The sequence below is a fragment of the Rhinatrema bivittatum genome, chromosome 2 (assembly GCF_901001135.1).
Source record: "Rhinatrema bivittatum chromosome 2, aRhiBiv1.1, whole genome shotgun sequence".
In the NCBI taxonomy this organism is placed as follows: Eukaryota; Metazoa; Chordata; class Amphibia; order Gymnophiona; family Rhinatrematidae; genus Rhinatrema; species Rhinatrema bivittatum.
In genome coordinates this window covers 619,052,144-619,068,566 of record NC_042616.1, presented here as the reverse complement: position 1 = coordinate 619,068,566, position 16,423 = coordinate 619,052,144, and positions in this window count along the sequence as shown.

Sequence of the window (16,423 nt, the reverse complement as noted above, 5' to 3'; positions counted from 1 at the left end):
TGCTACAGGATCACTTCCTGCTACACCAGGGTGATGTTCTCCTACTGGGAGATGTTTCTGATCCAAGGCAGCACTGGGGCTGCCAGACTGGATTTGGGAATTGGCTACTATGTCCCTGAAGGTCTCATCAATGTACCCCTCTGTCTGCCTCAGCTACTCCAAGTCTGCTACTCTAGCCTCCAGAGATCAGACTTGTTCCCTGAGAGCCAGGAGCTATTTGCACCAAGTGCACAATTACAATCTCTCATCGACGGGTAAAAAAATCATACATGCAATAGACTGGAAAACCCCCCTCTTGCTGCTGGACTGCTGCCTTCATCTTAATTTTATTGAGTTCCTAGTTAAGTTTAGAATACTAAGGGAGTTGGAATTAGAGTACTTTAAATTTACAGGAGTATTTACTAATTAATCTGCTATGTCCAACAAGGGGTTGATTAAACTTTCAATAAGGGCTGGTACAATAGTATGATTTAAATAAGACCCTGATTGATTTTTATGAGAAAGTGTCTCTTGCCTAAAAATCAAGGGTTGAGTGGGTGGGAAAGACACACACTAGAATTAACTATTTCTGGCTTGCTTTTTACCTCAGATACACACAAACTCTAAAGAATATATCCCTCTATTTCACCTTTCACCAAACTTTTATAAGTCCAAAGATTTCCCAAAGCAGTACTTACCAATCCTCTTTAACCACCATTAACTTGATCTTCACTCAGTTAATTGAAGGTTTAATGGCGCGCGCTTCCAGTCCTCTTCTACTGCAAAGGGTGCAGGGTCTCTGGAAGCTGGGGCTGTGCAATTCAATTCCTGGATCGCTTGCAGTGACCTCTGGACTCCTCTCCCAGGTGATGCTGGGAGCAGTATGCAGATGAGCCTTCTGGTCCTCTTCTACTGCAAAGGGTGCGGGGCCTCTGGAAGATGGGGCTGTGCAATTCAATACCTGGATCGCTTGCAGTGACCTCTGGACTCCTCTCCCAGGTGATGCTGGGAGCAGTATGCAGATGAGCCTTCTGGTCCTCTTCTACTGCAAAGGGTGTGGGGCCTCTGGAAGCTGGGGCTGTGCAATTCAATCCCTGGATCGCTTGCAGTGACCGCTGGACTCCTCTCCCAGGTGATTCTGGGAGCAGTATGCAGATGAGCCTTCTGGTCCTCTTCTACTGCAAAGGGTGCGGGGCCTCTGGAAGCTGGGGCTGTGCAATTCAATACCTGGATCGCTTGCGGTGACCTCTGGACTCCTCTCCCAGGGCATGCTGGGAGCAGTATGCAGATGAGCCTTCCGGTCCTCTTCTGCTGCAAAGGATGCAGGGCCTCTGGAAGCTGGGGCTGTGCAATTCAATCCCTAGATCGCTTGCGGTGATCTCTGGACTCCTCTCCCAGGGGATGCTGGGAGCAGTATGCAGATGAGCCTTCCGGTCTTCTTCTACTGATAATAGAGGGAGACGGGAAATGCAATTACCAAGAACACCCAACATGCAATAATATACTTATAGTAAGGTTTATAGAAAGAAAATCCTGCATGCAAAAATATACTGATCAGGGAATAAATTGTACAACATGCACTTTGAAGCTGTTGCTCAATGTGGGTTAGAAGCGGAAGGCGTTCAGACGTAGGACTAGTCACGTCGAGAACGACCTGTTCTTCTTGTTCTGGGGTTGGCGCAGTCATGTCACTTCTTGAAAAAAAATCAATGTCTTGAGTGGTGGGGGCACTTGGCAGTGTCGATTCCTCCTGTCTCATCTGTGTCAGTGGAAACTGTGGATGCAGTAGAGGCTGAGGGTCGAATGGAGGCGCTTGTACCTGAAAACCCCAATGTCTCGGATACCAACTTGACATCTCTAATAGACACAACGTTTCTGTTCTCTGAATCCTCAAAGTCAGAAAGTACCAGTCCCGAGGTACCTAAAATTTCTGTAACAATAAAGGGTTTATACCAATATTGTTCTAATGAGCTACGAACATGCGTTCAAGGACCCCATGTTTTCTAGTGTAGAGAACCCAAAGAGAGACATAGCAGGTGCTTCATGATTGGCAGTTTTGGTACTATTTAGCCAGATTTATATCTCCGGGAGATTATGGTACCAATCTTTGAGACTAGTTTTTAAGGCAAAAATTTGCAAGCTACGCTTAACCTCACCATTCACCCATTCTACCATACCGTTAGATTCTGGATGGTGGGGGTACGAGAACTGATGGGTAATGGAGTGATCGGAACAGATGTTTTCAACCTCTAGATTTCTGAAGGCTGGACAGCCATCTGTGCAGAGAAACTGAAAAGGCAAAATACCAAAAACAATGGCAAGACGATTAACAGTCACTGCTGCTGTAAGGTGTTTCTGTGCAAATAGGAAATGAAGCCCGAAAAGGAGTCTAGCCCCACTAAGATATGTCAGTAGCCACACGAAGAGGTGAGTGGTCCAATGTGATCCATATAGACTACCTGTCCTGGTCTTATCCCCCATGGAAGTGTTCCTTCTACTTAAGGGGGTCCAGTTCTTTTAGGGTTTGTATGCTGATATCCTATACAGTCGCAGACCAGATTCTTAGCCTGATTTCTGGTTAAAACCCCATCTGAGTGATGACACAGAGTTGCTGCATTTAAATGTAAGGAACCATGTCAGGCGAGCCATGCCCATACAGTTGTTTCCTGCTGAGAGGCTGCTCTTTTGGCAGTCTCATCTACTATATTATTAAAATGAGCATACCACCATTCCGCCCAGTGAGTTTGTACATGTAAGACCATTACCGGGACCTTAAAGGTTTTGGAAGAAGAAAATATCAATCTCCAGTGTGTTCGGTGTGTTATTGGCTTGCCAGTAACATCTAAAAAGTCATTGTTTTCCCAGACTTTCATGTGTGTGTTGTATCCAGAGACAACATATGTGGAATCTGAACAAACCAATATGGATCTTCCGGTGTCTAAACTGGTCATGTATTCAATATGTGTTAATGCCTTTTGAAATGCAATGAGTTCAGCTTTTTGGGCTGACATGTCTCCTAACGGCCAAGTGTGGGTGTCTGATACTTTCCACTGTCCTCTCTTATTAGGAGTTAAAATTACATTGGCCGTTCCCGCAAAGAAGGCTGTGAGATAGTCAGTAGATGGGGTAGCAGAACCATCAGGAAAAATGACCATCTGTATTTATCTAGAGTTAGGGGGGAGCATCCGATCCAGTTGGGGATCTCTGGGGACCTCCTCACTAACTAACTCAATTCCTGAGTCTGCAAGACCATTTTCATAATGGAATTGTACATCGTCCCTATACTGATCGGCGCGCCATTTCACCCAGTGAGTGGCGATAGCCCTTATTTCAGGTAGTGAGTGCCGAGTTACTGCTTGCAGTTTGGTACACCAGTGTAACAGTGTATACATTTATCTTGTGCCAAAGTAGAAATTTTGGAAAGGCAATATCTGACAGCTGTTAAAGTGCGCTGAACTATATTAAACTTTTTCTCGGGGAGAGAGAAAGTGTGTGTAATATAGCAAATAGGTTGGGACTCATCATGATTACTTATTGTAGCTAAGAAATGTGAGTCAGAAACCTGAAGGACAAGGTCCAAATCCTTTACAGGGTTTCGGTGTGCTAATGGAGCTGAATATTTTTATTTTATAGCCTCCTGGAGTGCCCAGAGGCATTCTGAATGTAAGGTGGTCCAGTCCCTAGCTACCACTGCATTGCCTTTTAACAGATCATATAAGGGTTTCACTAGTTCCGCAAAATTTGGTACTGTTTTACGGGCAAAATTGAGACTTCCCATTATAACCTGTGTTACATAGAAACATAGAAATGACGGCAGAAAAAGACCAATCGGCTCATCCAGTCTGCCCAGCAAGCTCCCACACTTATTTTTACATACTTATTTGTTTCATCAATCACCAAGTTCAGGGCCCTTGTTGGTAACTGTTTGATTCAAATTTCATGCCATCCCCTGTCATTGATGCAGAGAGTAATGTTGGAGTTGCATCAAAGGTGAGCATAAGGCTTAATGGTTAAGGGTAGTAACCGCCGCATCCAGCAAGTTACCTCGATGCTTGGTTACTCAGACTGCACAGATCAATGCCTTGTTGGATGTTGTCTGAATATAAATCCTGTTTTCCACATTTCCCCCTACTGTTGAAGCAAAGAGCAGTGCTGTATATGCATTTAAAGTGATGTATCAGGCTTAATTAGTTTAGGGTAGTAACCGCCTTAATAAGCAAGCTACCCCCATGCTTATTTGTTTACCCAGGTTGAGAAGTTCAATCCTTGTTGGTTGTTATCTGAATGCAAATCCTCTTTTCCACATTTACCCTTGCCATTGAAGCAGAGAGCAATGTTGGAGTTGCATTAACCGTGCAAAGGCTTATTGAGTAAGGGTAGTAATCAACAGTTAGTAGTCTCCACTCCAGTACGCCACCCCCATGGCTCTTCTCTTCATTCCCATCCTCTAGCCTTTATGGATCCACAGTGTTTATCCCATGCCCCTTTGAAATCCTTCACAGTTTTAGTCTTCACCACTTCCACCGGAAGGGCATTCCAGGCATCTACCACCCTCTCCATGAAGAAATACTTCCTGACATTGGTTCTGAGTCTTCCTCCCTGGAGCTTCAAATCGTGACCCCTTGTTCTACTGATTTTTTTCCAACGTTAAAGGTTTGTTGTTGACCATGGATCATTAAAACCTTTCAAGTATCTGAAAGTCTGTATCATATCACCCCTGCTCCTCCTCTCCTCCAGCGTGTACATATTTAGGTTCTTCAATCTCCTCATAAGTCATTTTATAAAGACCATCCACCTTTTTGGTTGCTCTTTTCTGGACTGACTCCATCCTGTCTCTGTCTTTTTGGAGATACGGTCACCAGAACTGAACACAGTACTCCAGGTGAGGCCTCACCAAGGCCCTGTACAAGGGGATCATCACTTCCTTTCTATTACTAGATATTCCTCTCTCTATGCAGCCCAGAATTCTTCTGGCTTTAGCTATCACCTTGTCACAATTTTTTGCCGACTTCAGATCATTAGACACTATCACCCTAAGGTCTCTCTCCTGCTCCGTGCACATCAGCCCTTCACCCCTCTGCAAATACAGTTCTTTCGGATTTCCACACCCCATATGCATGACTCTGCACTTCTTGGCATTGAATCTCAGCTGCCATATCTTCAACCACTCTTTCAGCTTCCTTACATCCCGACTCATTCTCTCCAGTCCTTCCGGAGGGTCCACTCTGTTGCAGATCTTATTATCATCCGCAAAAAACAAACCTTACCTTCTATCCCATCTGCAATGTCGCTCACAAAGATATTGAACAGGACCGGTCCCAACACCAATCCTTGCGGCACTCCATGTAACACCGCTCTCTCTTCAGAGTAAGTTCCATATACCATCACACATTGTCTTATGTCCATCAAGCAGTTTGCAATCCAGGCCACCACCTTGGCACTCACTCCTAAGCTTCTCATTTTATTCACAAGCCTCCTGTGCAGGACGATATCAAAAGCTTTGCTGAAATCCAAGTAGATGACATTGAGTGCTCTTCCTCGATTTAATTCCCTAGTCACCCAATCAAAAAAGTCAATCAGATTTGTCTGACAGGACCTTCCCCTGGTGAATCCATGCTGCCTTTGGTCCAGCAATTCTTCCGACTGTAGATGGTTCACTATTATTTCTTTCAGCAGCGACTCCATTACTTTTCCTACCACCGAGGTGAGGCTAACCGGCCTGTAGTTTCCAGCCTCCTCTCTGCTCCCACTCTTGTGAAGTGGGACCACCACTGCTCTTCTCCAATCACTTGGCACCACTCCCGTTCCTAGGGATCTATTAAACAGGTCACGCAGCTGACCTGCCACCACATCTCTGAGCTCCCTCAGTATCCTGGGATGGACCTCATAGAAAAGGTTCTAAACAAGATCTGTAGATTCTTAAGTCTCCATTATGTGATGTTGAGGATATGGGGCTAGGAGGAGAATTCAGAGGTTTGCCTCATTCCTGCAGACCACTTCAGGTATTCACTGGATAAGCCTAAGAATGTTAGGAAAGCTGATAAGAGGCATTCAAGTTCCATAGCAAATGGTAGCATTCTGTATGTTCTTAAAGTTCCTTGCATAGTGTGGCTATGGAATTGGAGATGTTGAGGCTCTGGATCACTCTTTTATCACCTGCTACAGTGTTTCCAGGACAAGCAAAAGGATCAGACAGGCTGAGGAGGTTCCATAAAGATTTATCAATGTCATCATGTTCTCACATCCTCAACCTGCAATGGTGTCTCTCGGAAGATTAGAAATATAGAGCATAGAAACATGATGGCAGAAAAAGACCATATGGCCTATTTAGTAGGGATGTGCAGAAGGAAAAAATTTGTTTCGATTCGGTTTTCATTTCGCTGGGACCCAAATTCATTGCATTAGTTTCATAGGAGGAAAAACCAATTTGTTGATTAGTTTTATTCGTTTTCCGTTTTCCCATTAAAGTCAATGGGGGAAGTATTTGCAGCCTATTTTTGGCTGCAGAATTGGGGTTTTCTTATCAGTTCGGATGAAACTTCTGGGGAGCAATCATCAGAACGAGAAAAAAGCTCCAAAGTACTTAGACTATGTCAAAGTGTCACCAAAGTGGCAGGAATAGCCTAAGGCACTGTAAAGGGGCAAAGCAGTACCAGGAGTGGCAAGAGTGCTTTAACAGAGGTGCAAAGCAGCAACAAGAGTGTCAAAAACACACCACAGCTTCAAAAGAGAGCACCAATAACAGTTGCATGAACCCTTGAAGGCAACACGACAGGCAAAGTGGCAAGACAAGTGGCATCAACATCCTACAGCACAATAAAGGGGGAACATAGCAAGCAGAGTGTCAGAAAAAACCACAAGGTGCCGATAAAGGGACAAAGCAGCAGAAAGACTAGCACCAACACACTGAGGAACCATGATAGTGGCAAGAACATCACAAAGAGTAGAGTGAGTCATCTGGTGTATGGCAGCAAGGCAGAGTGGCAGAAAGTTGATAGGGGCAAGGCAGGGTGGCAGAGCTGAGGTAGTCAGGTCCCTGTGGTTTTGATAGGGGCAAGACAGGCTGGCCCCGGGTAGAGTTCCCCTTCCTTTGCACAGGAAAGGGCTCCCTAGAATGGGTTCGCCTCTAGGGTGGGGTGTTTCCATTGGCATCTAGTGAGCTATCACTGGTCTTTTAAAATCTGGTGGACATAGCAGATATACAAACGAGAATTTTGAAGGCCGAGGCGGAGAAGGTTTCCATGTGAACAGCGGTTCAACATGGATCAGCAGATGTTAAGAGATAGGCTGGCTATACCCGGGGAGAGTACCCTTTCCTTTGTGCAGGAAAGGGCTCCCTAGAATGGATTGTTGGCTCCTAGAGTGGACCACGAGCCTTCAAGTGTAGCGAGTCGACGTGAAGAAGGTTTCCATGTGAACAGCGGTTCAACATGGGTCAACGGGTGCTACGAGATAGGCTGGCTACACCTGTGGAGAGTTCCCTTTCCTTTGCACAGGAAAGGGCTCTCTGAAATGGGTTGGCCCTAGAGTGGAGCACGAGCCTTCAAGTGTGGTGAGTCGACATGGAGGAAGTTTCCATGTGAACAGCAGTTCAACATAGGTCAACGGGTGCTAAGAGATAGGCTGGCTACACCCGGGAAGAGTTCCCTTTCCTTTGCGCAGGAAAGGGCTCCCTGAAATTGGTTGGCCCCTAGAGTGGAGCACGAGCCTTCAAGTGTAGCGAGTCGACGTGGAGGAGGTTTCCATGTGAACAGCGGTTCTGATTCAACATGGGTCAACAGGTGCTAAGAGATAGGCTGGCTACACCCGTGGAGAGTTCCCTTTCCTTTGCACAGGAAAGGGCTCTCTGAAATGGGTTGGCCCTAGAGTGGAGCACGAGCCTTCAAGTGTGGTGAGTCGACATGGAGGAAGTTTCCATGTGAACAGCAGTTCAACATAGGTCAACGGGTGCTAAGGGATAGGCTGGCTACACCCGGGAAGAGTTCCCTTTCCTTTGCGCAGGAAAGGGCTCCCTGAAATTGGTTGGCCCCTAGAGTGGAGCACGAGCCTTCAAGTGTAGCGAGTCGACGTGGAGGAGGTTTCCATGTGAACAGCGGTTCTGATTCAACATGGGTCAACAGGTGCTAAGAGATAGGCTGGCTACACCCGTGGAGAGTTCCCTTTCCTTTGCACAGGAAAGGGCTCCCTGAAATTGGTTGGCCCCTAGAGTGGAGCACGAGCCTTCAAGTGTAGCGAGTCGACGTGGAGGAGGTTTCCATGTGAACAGCGGTTCTGATTCAACATGGGTCAACAGGTGCTAAGAGATAGGCTGGCTACACCCGTGGAGAGTTCCCTTTCCTTTGCACAGGAAAGGGCTCTCTGAAATGGGTTGGCCCTAGAGTGGAGCACGAGCCTTCAAGTGTGGTGAGTCGACATGGAGGAAGTTTCCATGTGAACAGCAGTTCAACATAGGTCAACGGGTGCTAAGGGATAGGCTGGCTATACTTGGGGAGATTTCCCTTTCCTTTGCGCAGGAAAGGGCCCCCTGAAATGGGCTGGCCCCTAGAGTGGAGCAAGAGCCTTCAAGCTTGGCGAGTCGACGTGGAGGAGGTTTCCCTGTGAACAGCAGCTCTGGTTCAACATGGGTCAATGGGTACTATTTTATTTATTTATTTATTAATTCTTATATACCGTTTCATGAGAACATATAACATCGGTTTACATTAGTTAACAAATATTCATCTAAAAATATTTGTATTTCCAAAATTAAAATGAAAAGAAGTAAATACAAAGTTTCATAATAAACTAATATAAACAAATAAAATAGTAAATAATTACTAAAAAATTTAAACAGATAAAGATGCAGAACAATAAGAGCAGAGATAATATATGCAACTAAGTATATGGAATAAAGTGGAAATATAATCATTAAGTTAAGGGTCTTGGAAGGCTTGTTCGAATAGCCATGTTTTAATACCCTTTTTAAATATTTGAATGGATGATTCTATCCTTAGTTCCTGTGGTAGAGAGTTCCATAGTTGGGGCCCAGCAATAGAAATAGCTCTTTCTCTTACATTATTCAAATGAGCAATTTTAGGGGATGGTATGGGCAACATCCCTATACCTGCTGATCTTGTAATTCTTGATAGGATATGAAAATGTAATGCTGAGGTTAACCATTCAATCTTTTCGTTGTAGATAGTTTTATGAATTAGAGATAGAACTTTATGTTGAGCCCTATATTTAACAGGCAACCAGTGTAGGTCTTTCAATATTGGGGTAATATGATCTGATCTTCTAGTTCCTGTTAAAAGTCTGGCCGCTGAGTTCTGCACTAATTGTAATGTTCTGGTAGCATTCGCTGGTAGGCCCAAAAACATCGAGTTACAGTAATCCAATTTTGACAAAACAAGAGCTTGCAAAACTGTTCTGAAATCTTTTGGAAATAGAAGTGGCTTTAATATTTTTAGAACATTCAATATAAAATATCCATCATTAATGATTTTTTTCAGTTTGTATTCAGTGTGAATTCACAATCTAGAAAAATCCCTAGATCTTGGACCTCCAGGGAAATGGAATAATTTTTAGCAGCTTCCTGAATTTCAAGTTCAAGTTCATTTGCTTGGGTCAATTTAGGACAGAAATATAAGATTTCGGTCTTTTTTGTATTCAGAGAAAGATTAATTTGGGTTAATTCTTTCTTAATGGCAGATTGATATATGTCCCAAAGCGTAAGTGTTAGGTCAATTGATTTTTCGATTGGAATTAAAATTTGAATATCATCTGCATATATAAAATGTGTAAGATTAAGACAAGATAAGATTCTACATAGAGGAAGCATATAAACGTTAAAAAGGGTTGCAAACAGAGAAGATCCCTGGGGTACACCATGTTGAAGATCAATTGGTAGAGATTCTATATCCTGAAATTTCACTTTAAAAGATCATTTCAACGCAAAGTCCCTTATGCCTATTTCATTTAATCTATCTAAGAGAATCTTATGATTAACTATCAAATGCTGATGATATATCTAGCATAATCAGAAAATAAGTTTGGCTGTTATCGGTTCCTTGAAGGATAATATCTTGTAAAGATGCTAACAGAGTCTCAGTATTAAAATATTTTCTGAATCCATGTTGCGCAGGGAATAGAGTACTGTGCATTTCAAGGTAATCTGATAATTGTTTGTTAATTACCTTTTCCAAAATCTTTGAAATACTTGGTAAATTAGATATAGGTCTTAAGTTTGACAAATCATGGGGATTAGATTGTGGTTTTTTTTATGATTGGTTTAACTATAGCTGTTTTCAATATATCTGGAACAGTGGCTTCAGTAATAGATTAATTATATCCGCAATAGGTCTGGAAACTATATTGGTGATGGTTTAGAATAGTTTTATTGAAATATGGTCAATAGGGTGAGTAGCTGGATTCATATTTTTTATTATGCCTTCTACTTCAACAGATGACATTGTTTCAAATGAAGTTATATAATCTTTAGGATTGCTTGGCAGTACAATTTGAATTAAACCCCGAGAGAAGAGGTTTTTAAGAAAGTTTAAAGTCTTATCTTTGAAGTATTGGGCAATTTCATTACAATTAATAGAATCATCTGATGTGGGAATTTCAATGGGACTGGTCAGATCTTTTACATAGGTAAACAGAGCTCTTGGGTTATATTGAAAATTATTAATTCTGTTAGAATAAAATTCTTTTTTTGCTTTGTTGGTGGGTTCATTGTATTGATGTAGGATAGATGTATAGTTTATTAATGAGTCGGAAGTAGGAGAAGCTCTCCATTGTCTCTCCACCTTTCTCAGGGTTCTTTTTAGAGTTCTCAACTCAGCTGTGTACCTTGGGGAATGCTGTTTTATACTAACAGAAATTTCTTTTTTGGTGAGTGGACAGCAATTATCAGCTACTTTTTTTGTTAGTGAGCCCCAGGAATTGATTACATTACTACTATTTGTTAGATCTAAGAGATACACCTGACTACACCCGAAGAGAGTTCCCTTTCCTTTGCGCGGCAAAGGGCTCCCTAGAATGCGTTGGCCCCTAGAGTGTGATAGTTCCATTGGCATCTAGTGAATACCCAGAAGCTATTAACTATACTTATGCACTTCAGCTGTTGACAAAGTAACTTGAAGAGCTCTGAGAAATAACAAAACTGCTACTCAAGTCCAAATCTAGAATATCAACCTATGTTGATTTTGTACCCTACAGTGCCTCTGTAAACTATGGGAACACAGAGGATGAACTAGAGTACAACTACCACCAGTTTTCTATAGAAACATTAATGTTGACACCTAAGAAACATCTAGGGAAAATAGCCTGTATTATGAAGGTCATGAAAATTGTTGAGCATATGAAATATCCAAGCTATAAACTGGACAGACAGGCACAGTGTTAGAGGTCAGGCCCTAGTAGGGATATAAGGCCTGAATGGATATGCACAGTGTTAGAGATAAGGCCCTTGTAGGGACATAAGACCTGGAGGAACAGGTACAGCGTTAGAGGTCAAGCTCTTGTAGGGACGTAAGACCTGGACGGACAGGCACCGTGTTAGAGGTCAGGCCCTTGTAGGGACATAAGGCCTAGACAGTGGACGGACAGGCACAGCGTTTGAAATCAAGCCCTTGTAGCGACGTACGGCCTGGATGGACAGGCAGAGTGTTAGAGGTCAAGCCCTAGTAGGGACGTAAGGCCTGGATGACAGGCACAATGTTAGAGGTCAGGCCCTTGTAGGGACATAAGGCCTGGACAGTGGAAAGACAGGCACAGCGTTTGAGGTCAGGCCCTTGTAGGGATGTACGGCCTGGACAGACAGGCACAGTGTTAGAGGTCAGGCCCTTGTAGGGACGTATGGTCTTGACGGATAGGCACAGCATTAGAAGTCAAGCACTTGTAGGGATGTAAGGCCTGGACGGACAGGCACAGCATTAGAGGTCAAGCCCTTGTAGGGATGTAAGGCCTGGATGGGCAGGCACAGTGTTTGTGGTCAAGCCCTTGTAAATACCCAGAATCTATTAACTGTACTTATGCACTTCAGCTGATGACAAAGGAACTTGGAGAGCTCTCAGAAATAAGAAAACCACTACTCAAGTCCAAATCTACAATATCAACCTATGTTGACTTTGTAGTTTACACATTGCCTCTGTAAACTATGGGAACAGACAGGATGAACTAGAGTGCAACTACCACCAGTTTTCTATAGTACTAGAAACATTAATGTTGGCACCTAAGAAACATTTAGGGAAAATGGCCCATATTATGAAGGTCATGGAAACTATTGAGCATATAAAATATGCAAGCTCCAAACATCTTAAGTCAGCTTTTTATGTTCTTACATTCCAAATGTTGCAAAACAGGAAAAAGAATATTCTGGAAAGAAGTGTTGCACAAATACATGAAACTGAAATTAAAAATACTAGAACTAAACTCAGACAGGCACAGTGTTTGAGGTCAGGCCCTTATAGGGACGTAAGGGCTGGATAGATAGGCACAGCGTTTGAGGTCAGGCCCTTGTAGGGAAGTACGGCCTTTACAGTGGACAGACTGGCACAGCTTTTCAGGTCAGGTACATGTGCTGATATTATCTGGAGCATAGGAGGCAGTTGGAGTTGCTGCAAGGCTTTCAATTGCTTTTATTCATCTTGCCATTCACAGGGAAAATTTGGAAACCCAAGCAAAGGCATGTTTATTTTCAAAAACACTATCATTTCCATCAACTCTGGTGCCAGCCTTGAGCGGTGATGGCTCATGATATCCCCTGTCATTGAAAATACACGTTCACTGGGCACACTGGTTGGTGGACATGACAGATATCGCTGAGGCACTTTGGCTAGGTGTGGCCAGACAGTGGGCTTGTATGCCCAGTATGCTAGCGGATCTGTCTGCATGACCTCTGTGGGCACAGAGAGGTACCGTGTCACTGACATTTGTGCTGGTGTCTCCTTTGCTTGGGTGGGCTGAGAGTCACTCATGCCAGCTGCTTTCTCTCTAGCCAGTAGCAGAACAAATGATTTTTTATGGGCAACATGGCTTTGGCGTACTGAAGTGGAGAAGGAATTACTAGCTGTCACTGACAGAGTGCTGCTCCTGCTTGGGCTAGCACTACTCTCTGAAGTGCCCGCTGTTTCCTCCTCTGCTTCATGCCTAATCTGTCTCTGCCTATGGCACTCCTGTTCACGGACTTTTACTAACAGAAGGTCCTTCACCAATAGGAGACAATTGTACTGTAGGGCAAGTTTCCCTTTCACACGGGGATCACAGACTGTGGTGAGCATGTATGTGTGCTCTTCTGTTAAAGGTCTTAATCTCTCTTGCAACTGCGTCTGCAAAAAGTCCAGACAGTGCAGCACCTCAGCTGTCATTCCCTCCAAATTTTCCTCCAGAAAACTAACTATAGGGATGATGTCAGCCAAGATGGCACTTCTGGAACTCAGCTCCTCCATGGCATCCTTGAAAGGCTGCAGGATTTTTACCAGCTGACTCATGACTAATCAATCATGATGCCCTAGGGGACTTATGTCCATTGCCGCAGAAAGTTCATGAAGGGGTGTCTGCTGCTCCACTAACCTCTGTAGCATCATATAGGTAGAATTCCACCGGGTGCATTGTCTTGAATGAGACGCTTGTGAGGCATCTCCAAATCAGTCTGCTTTTCTCAGAGAACCTGCCCCACCTTCACACTTCTGTGGAAGTGTGCTACTATCTTCCTGCACATGTGTATTAAGTCCTGAAGGTATTCATTCTCTTGGTGCTTGAACTCCAACCCCAGAGCTGACTTCACTACCAGGTGCAGAGTGTGTGCAAAACATCGGATGTTCTGAAATCCCCCGTCAGATATTGCCTTTACCATGTTTGCACCATTGTCTGTGACAAAGAACCCTGCCTGAAGATTCCTGTCTCGCTGGTGTAGCTGCCAACCCACCAGCATCTGTCTGATGCATGCTAGAATATTGGCTGAGGTATGGCTTTCGTCCGTCAAGTGGGTGTGCAGTAATGCCCACTTCCACCCTAATACTTGTTCACTAATAGAGCTGCTGCCTGCCCCTGCCTCAGCCAGGTCCCACCAGTGTGCTATCAGGGAGAGGTAAGAGTGTGCAGCATTCAGTGCAGTCCAGATATCGCAGGTTAAATGTACACTCCCCTCTGCCTTAGCCAGCAGTGCTTGGATGCGACTGTGACACTGGTGTCACTGATTGTTCAGTGGTTGCACATTTCTAAATGTGGTTCTGGAGGGGACTTTGTAATTTGGAAATAAGGTCTTCAGCAAATGCTTGAAACCTACATTCTCCACTATCTGCAAGGTCTGATCATCAAGGGCAATCATTTCCCCAATGCTCCTGGTTACAGCGTTTGAGGCTGCCTGCCTCCTTCCATGGGTTAGCGTTACTGAACACCACCCCATTTCCTCCATGGTGGGTTGTCGCTTCTGACACATGGCAGGGGGCTGCTGGCCTGCCATTTGACTGCTAGAAGATGCTGAGGGTGTGGGGTGACTCTGCTCCTTTTCAACCACTTTACGCTGCCTGGGAAAAGGGGTCCCCTGACGGGTACTGCTACCATCCCCAGATGGCAGTACTGTTGGGTGTTGCTTCTGCATATGATGCATCATCCCAAAATTAGTTAGATGTCCCATTTGCTTGCCTCTGCTAATAGCCTTGGGACAGTAATTACACTGATCAAAACGCGGGTCCTCCATCACTTTAAAGTGGCTCTAGATTGCAGATTTCTTTCGTGATCCCTTCTCTATAGCCTTCGGGGTGGATGCTGTCATTGGAGCTGAAGTAGTGGGTGCACTCTGAGAAGCAATGCCAGGGGCATCAGGCATACTCTGTGCCTTCGCTGACTGCTCTTCCTCCTCCTCATCATCAGTTTCATCTCTCCCCTACAGCACTGAAGTGGAGGCTAAGACAGAACTAACTAATCCTCCTAAACCTTCTTCAGCTATTCTTCCATTTCTGATCATGAGAATCCCACACAAGATGATTCTTCATCGGAATCAGAAGCAAACAGTGTCTGCACTACATTGTCAATGCTAAATCGAGTCTGCTGTCGCACTGCTGCTTTTGGGTCTCGCCCTTTTGTCTTGCATGACTCAGCCTCCCCTTCCCTCACCTCCAAAATTACAGGGTCAGAAACATGTGGTGGCAATGCATCATCTTTAAATTTCAGTTTTTTCCAGATGGAACTGCGTGCCCCTCCAGAGATTTTAGATTGGAACAGGTCCCTTTTTTAACTTTAATGGTGGACTGGCACTGCCTTTTGAAGTGCTTCCTCTGCCAGTCCCAATCTCTCGACCATGTCTAGCTTTCCCTGACATCATGGATTTAATGTCACTGCCAACTAGGGATTTCAATTAAAATAATTATTTCCAAAAGAGGTCTACTGGGGGTTTGGCTTCAAAGAGCACCGCTGTCCCAATATATGTGAGTCTGCAAAACTGCCCACAGGCCCATGACCACAAATCAGTGCCTGGATGTACACTACAATTGGGACCGCTGTATGTGCACACACCAAACTTGTAACTACAAAGGAGGCTTACTGGGGATTTGGCTTCAAAGAGCACCGCTGTCCCAATATATGTGAGTCTGCAAAACTGCCCACAGACCCATGATGCAGTGCCTGGATGTACACTACAACTGGGACCGCTGTATATGCACACACCAAACTTGAAACTACAGAATAGGCCTACTGGGGATTTGGCTTCAAGGAGCACCTCTATCCCAATATATGTGAGTCTGCAAAACTGTCTACTGTCGCCCAGTGCACTGCCTTGTTGGCTTAAAAGAGCACTGAGTTCAATAAAAAAAACTGCAGTTAAAAAAAAAGCCTGCAAAAACGAAGAAATATCTTTTTCAATGGAAAATTCTATCAAACTAGCTAGAAATTGAATATATCTCCCACCCACAGCACCCAAATCCCGCTTGCAACCTACCCCAGGGGGGGTAAAATAAGCAGAAAAATGCCACTGCTAGCAGCTTGTCTCAGTGGGAGAGACAGTCTGAGTTCAATAAAAAAAAAGTGCAGTTAAAAAAAGCCTGGCTGACACAGCTGCACAAAGAAGAAATATCTTTTTAAATGGAAAATTCTATCAAAGTAGCTAGCAATTGTATACAGATTTGAGACACTCAGACTAGCTCTGAGTAAAGCCACCTCCCCGGACCACCCCCGCAAAGAAAGAGCATGGCATAAATAGTATAGCGTCATCTGGAATAGCGTCACAGAGCACTGAGTGAGAGCGGCGATTGACTGCATTAGAAAAATGCTTAGCTCTGATAGGTTGCATTCTCGTCTCCTTGCCAACCTGTCTGACCCACTCTATGACAGGGCTGTGAGGTCACATATGACTACCGGAAAGGGCTGGTTTTTGCTATGGATACTCCCACATGGCTTTCTCCTATTTCAAGGTACACTCACAGGGTAACAAGAACTACTTTCTCTATATTATATATCATCA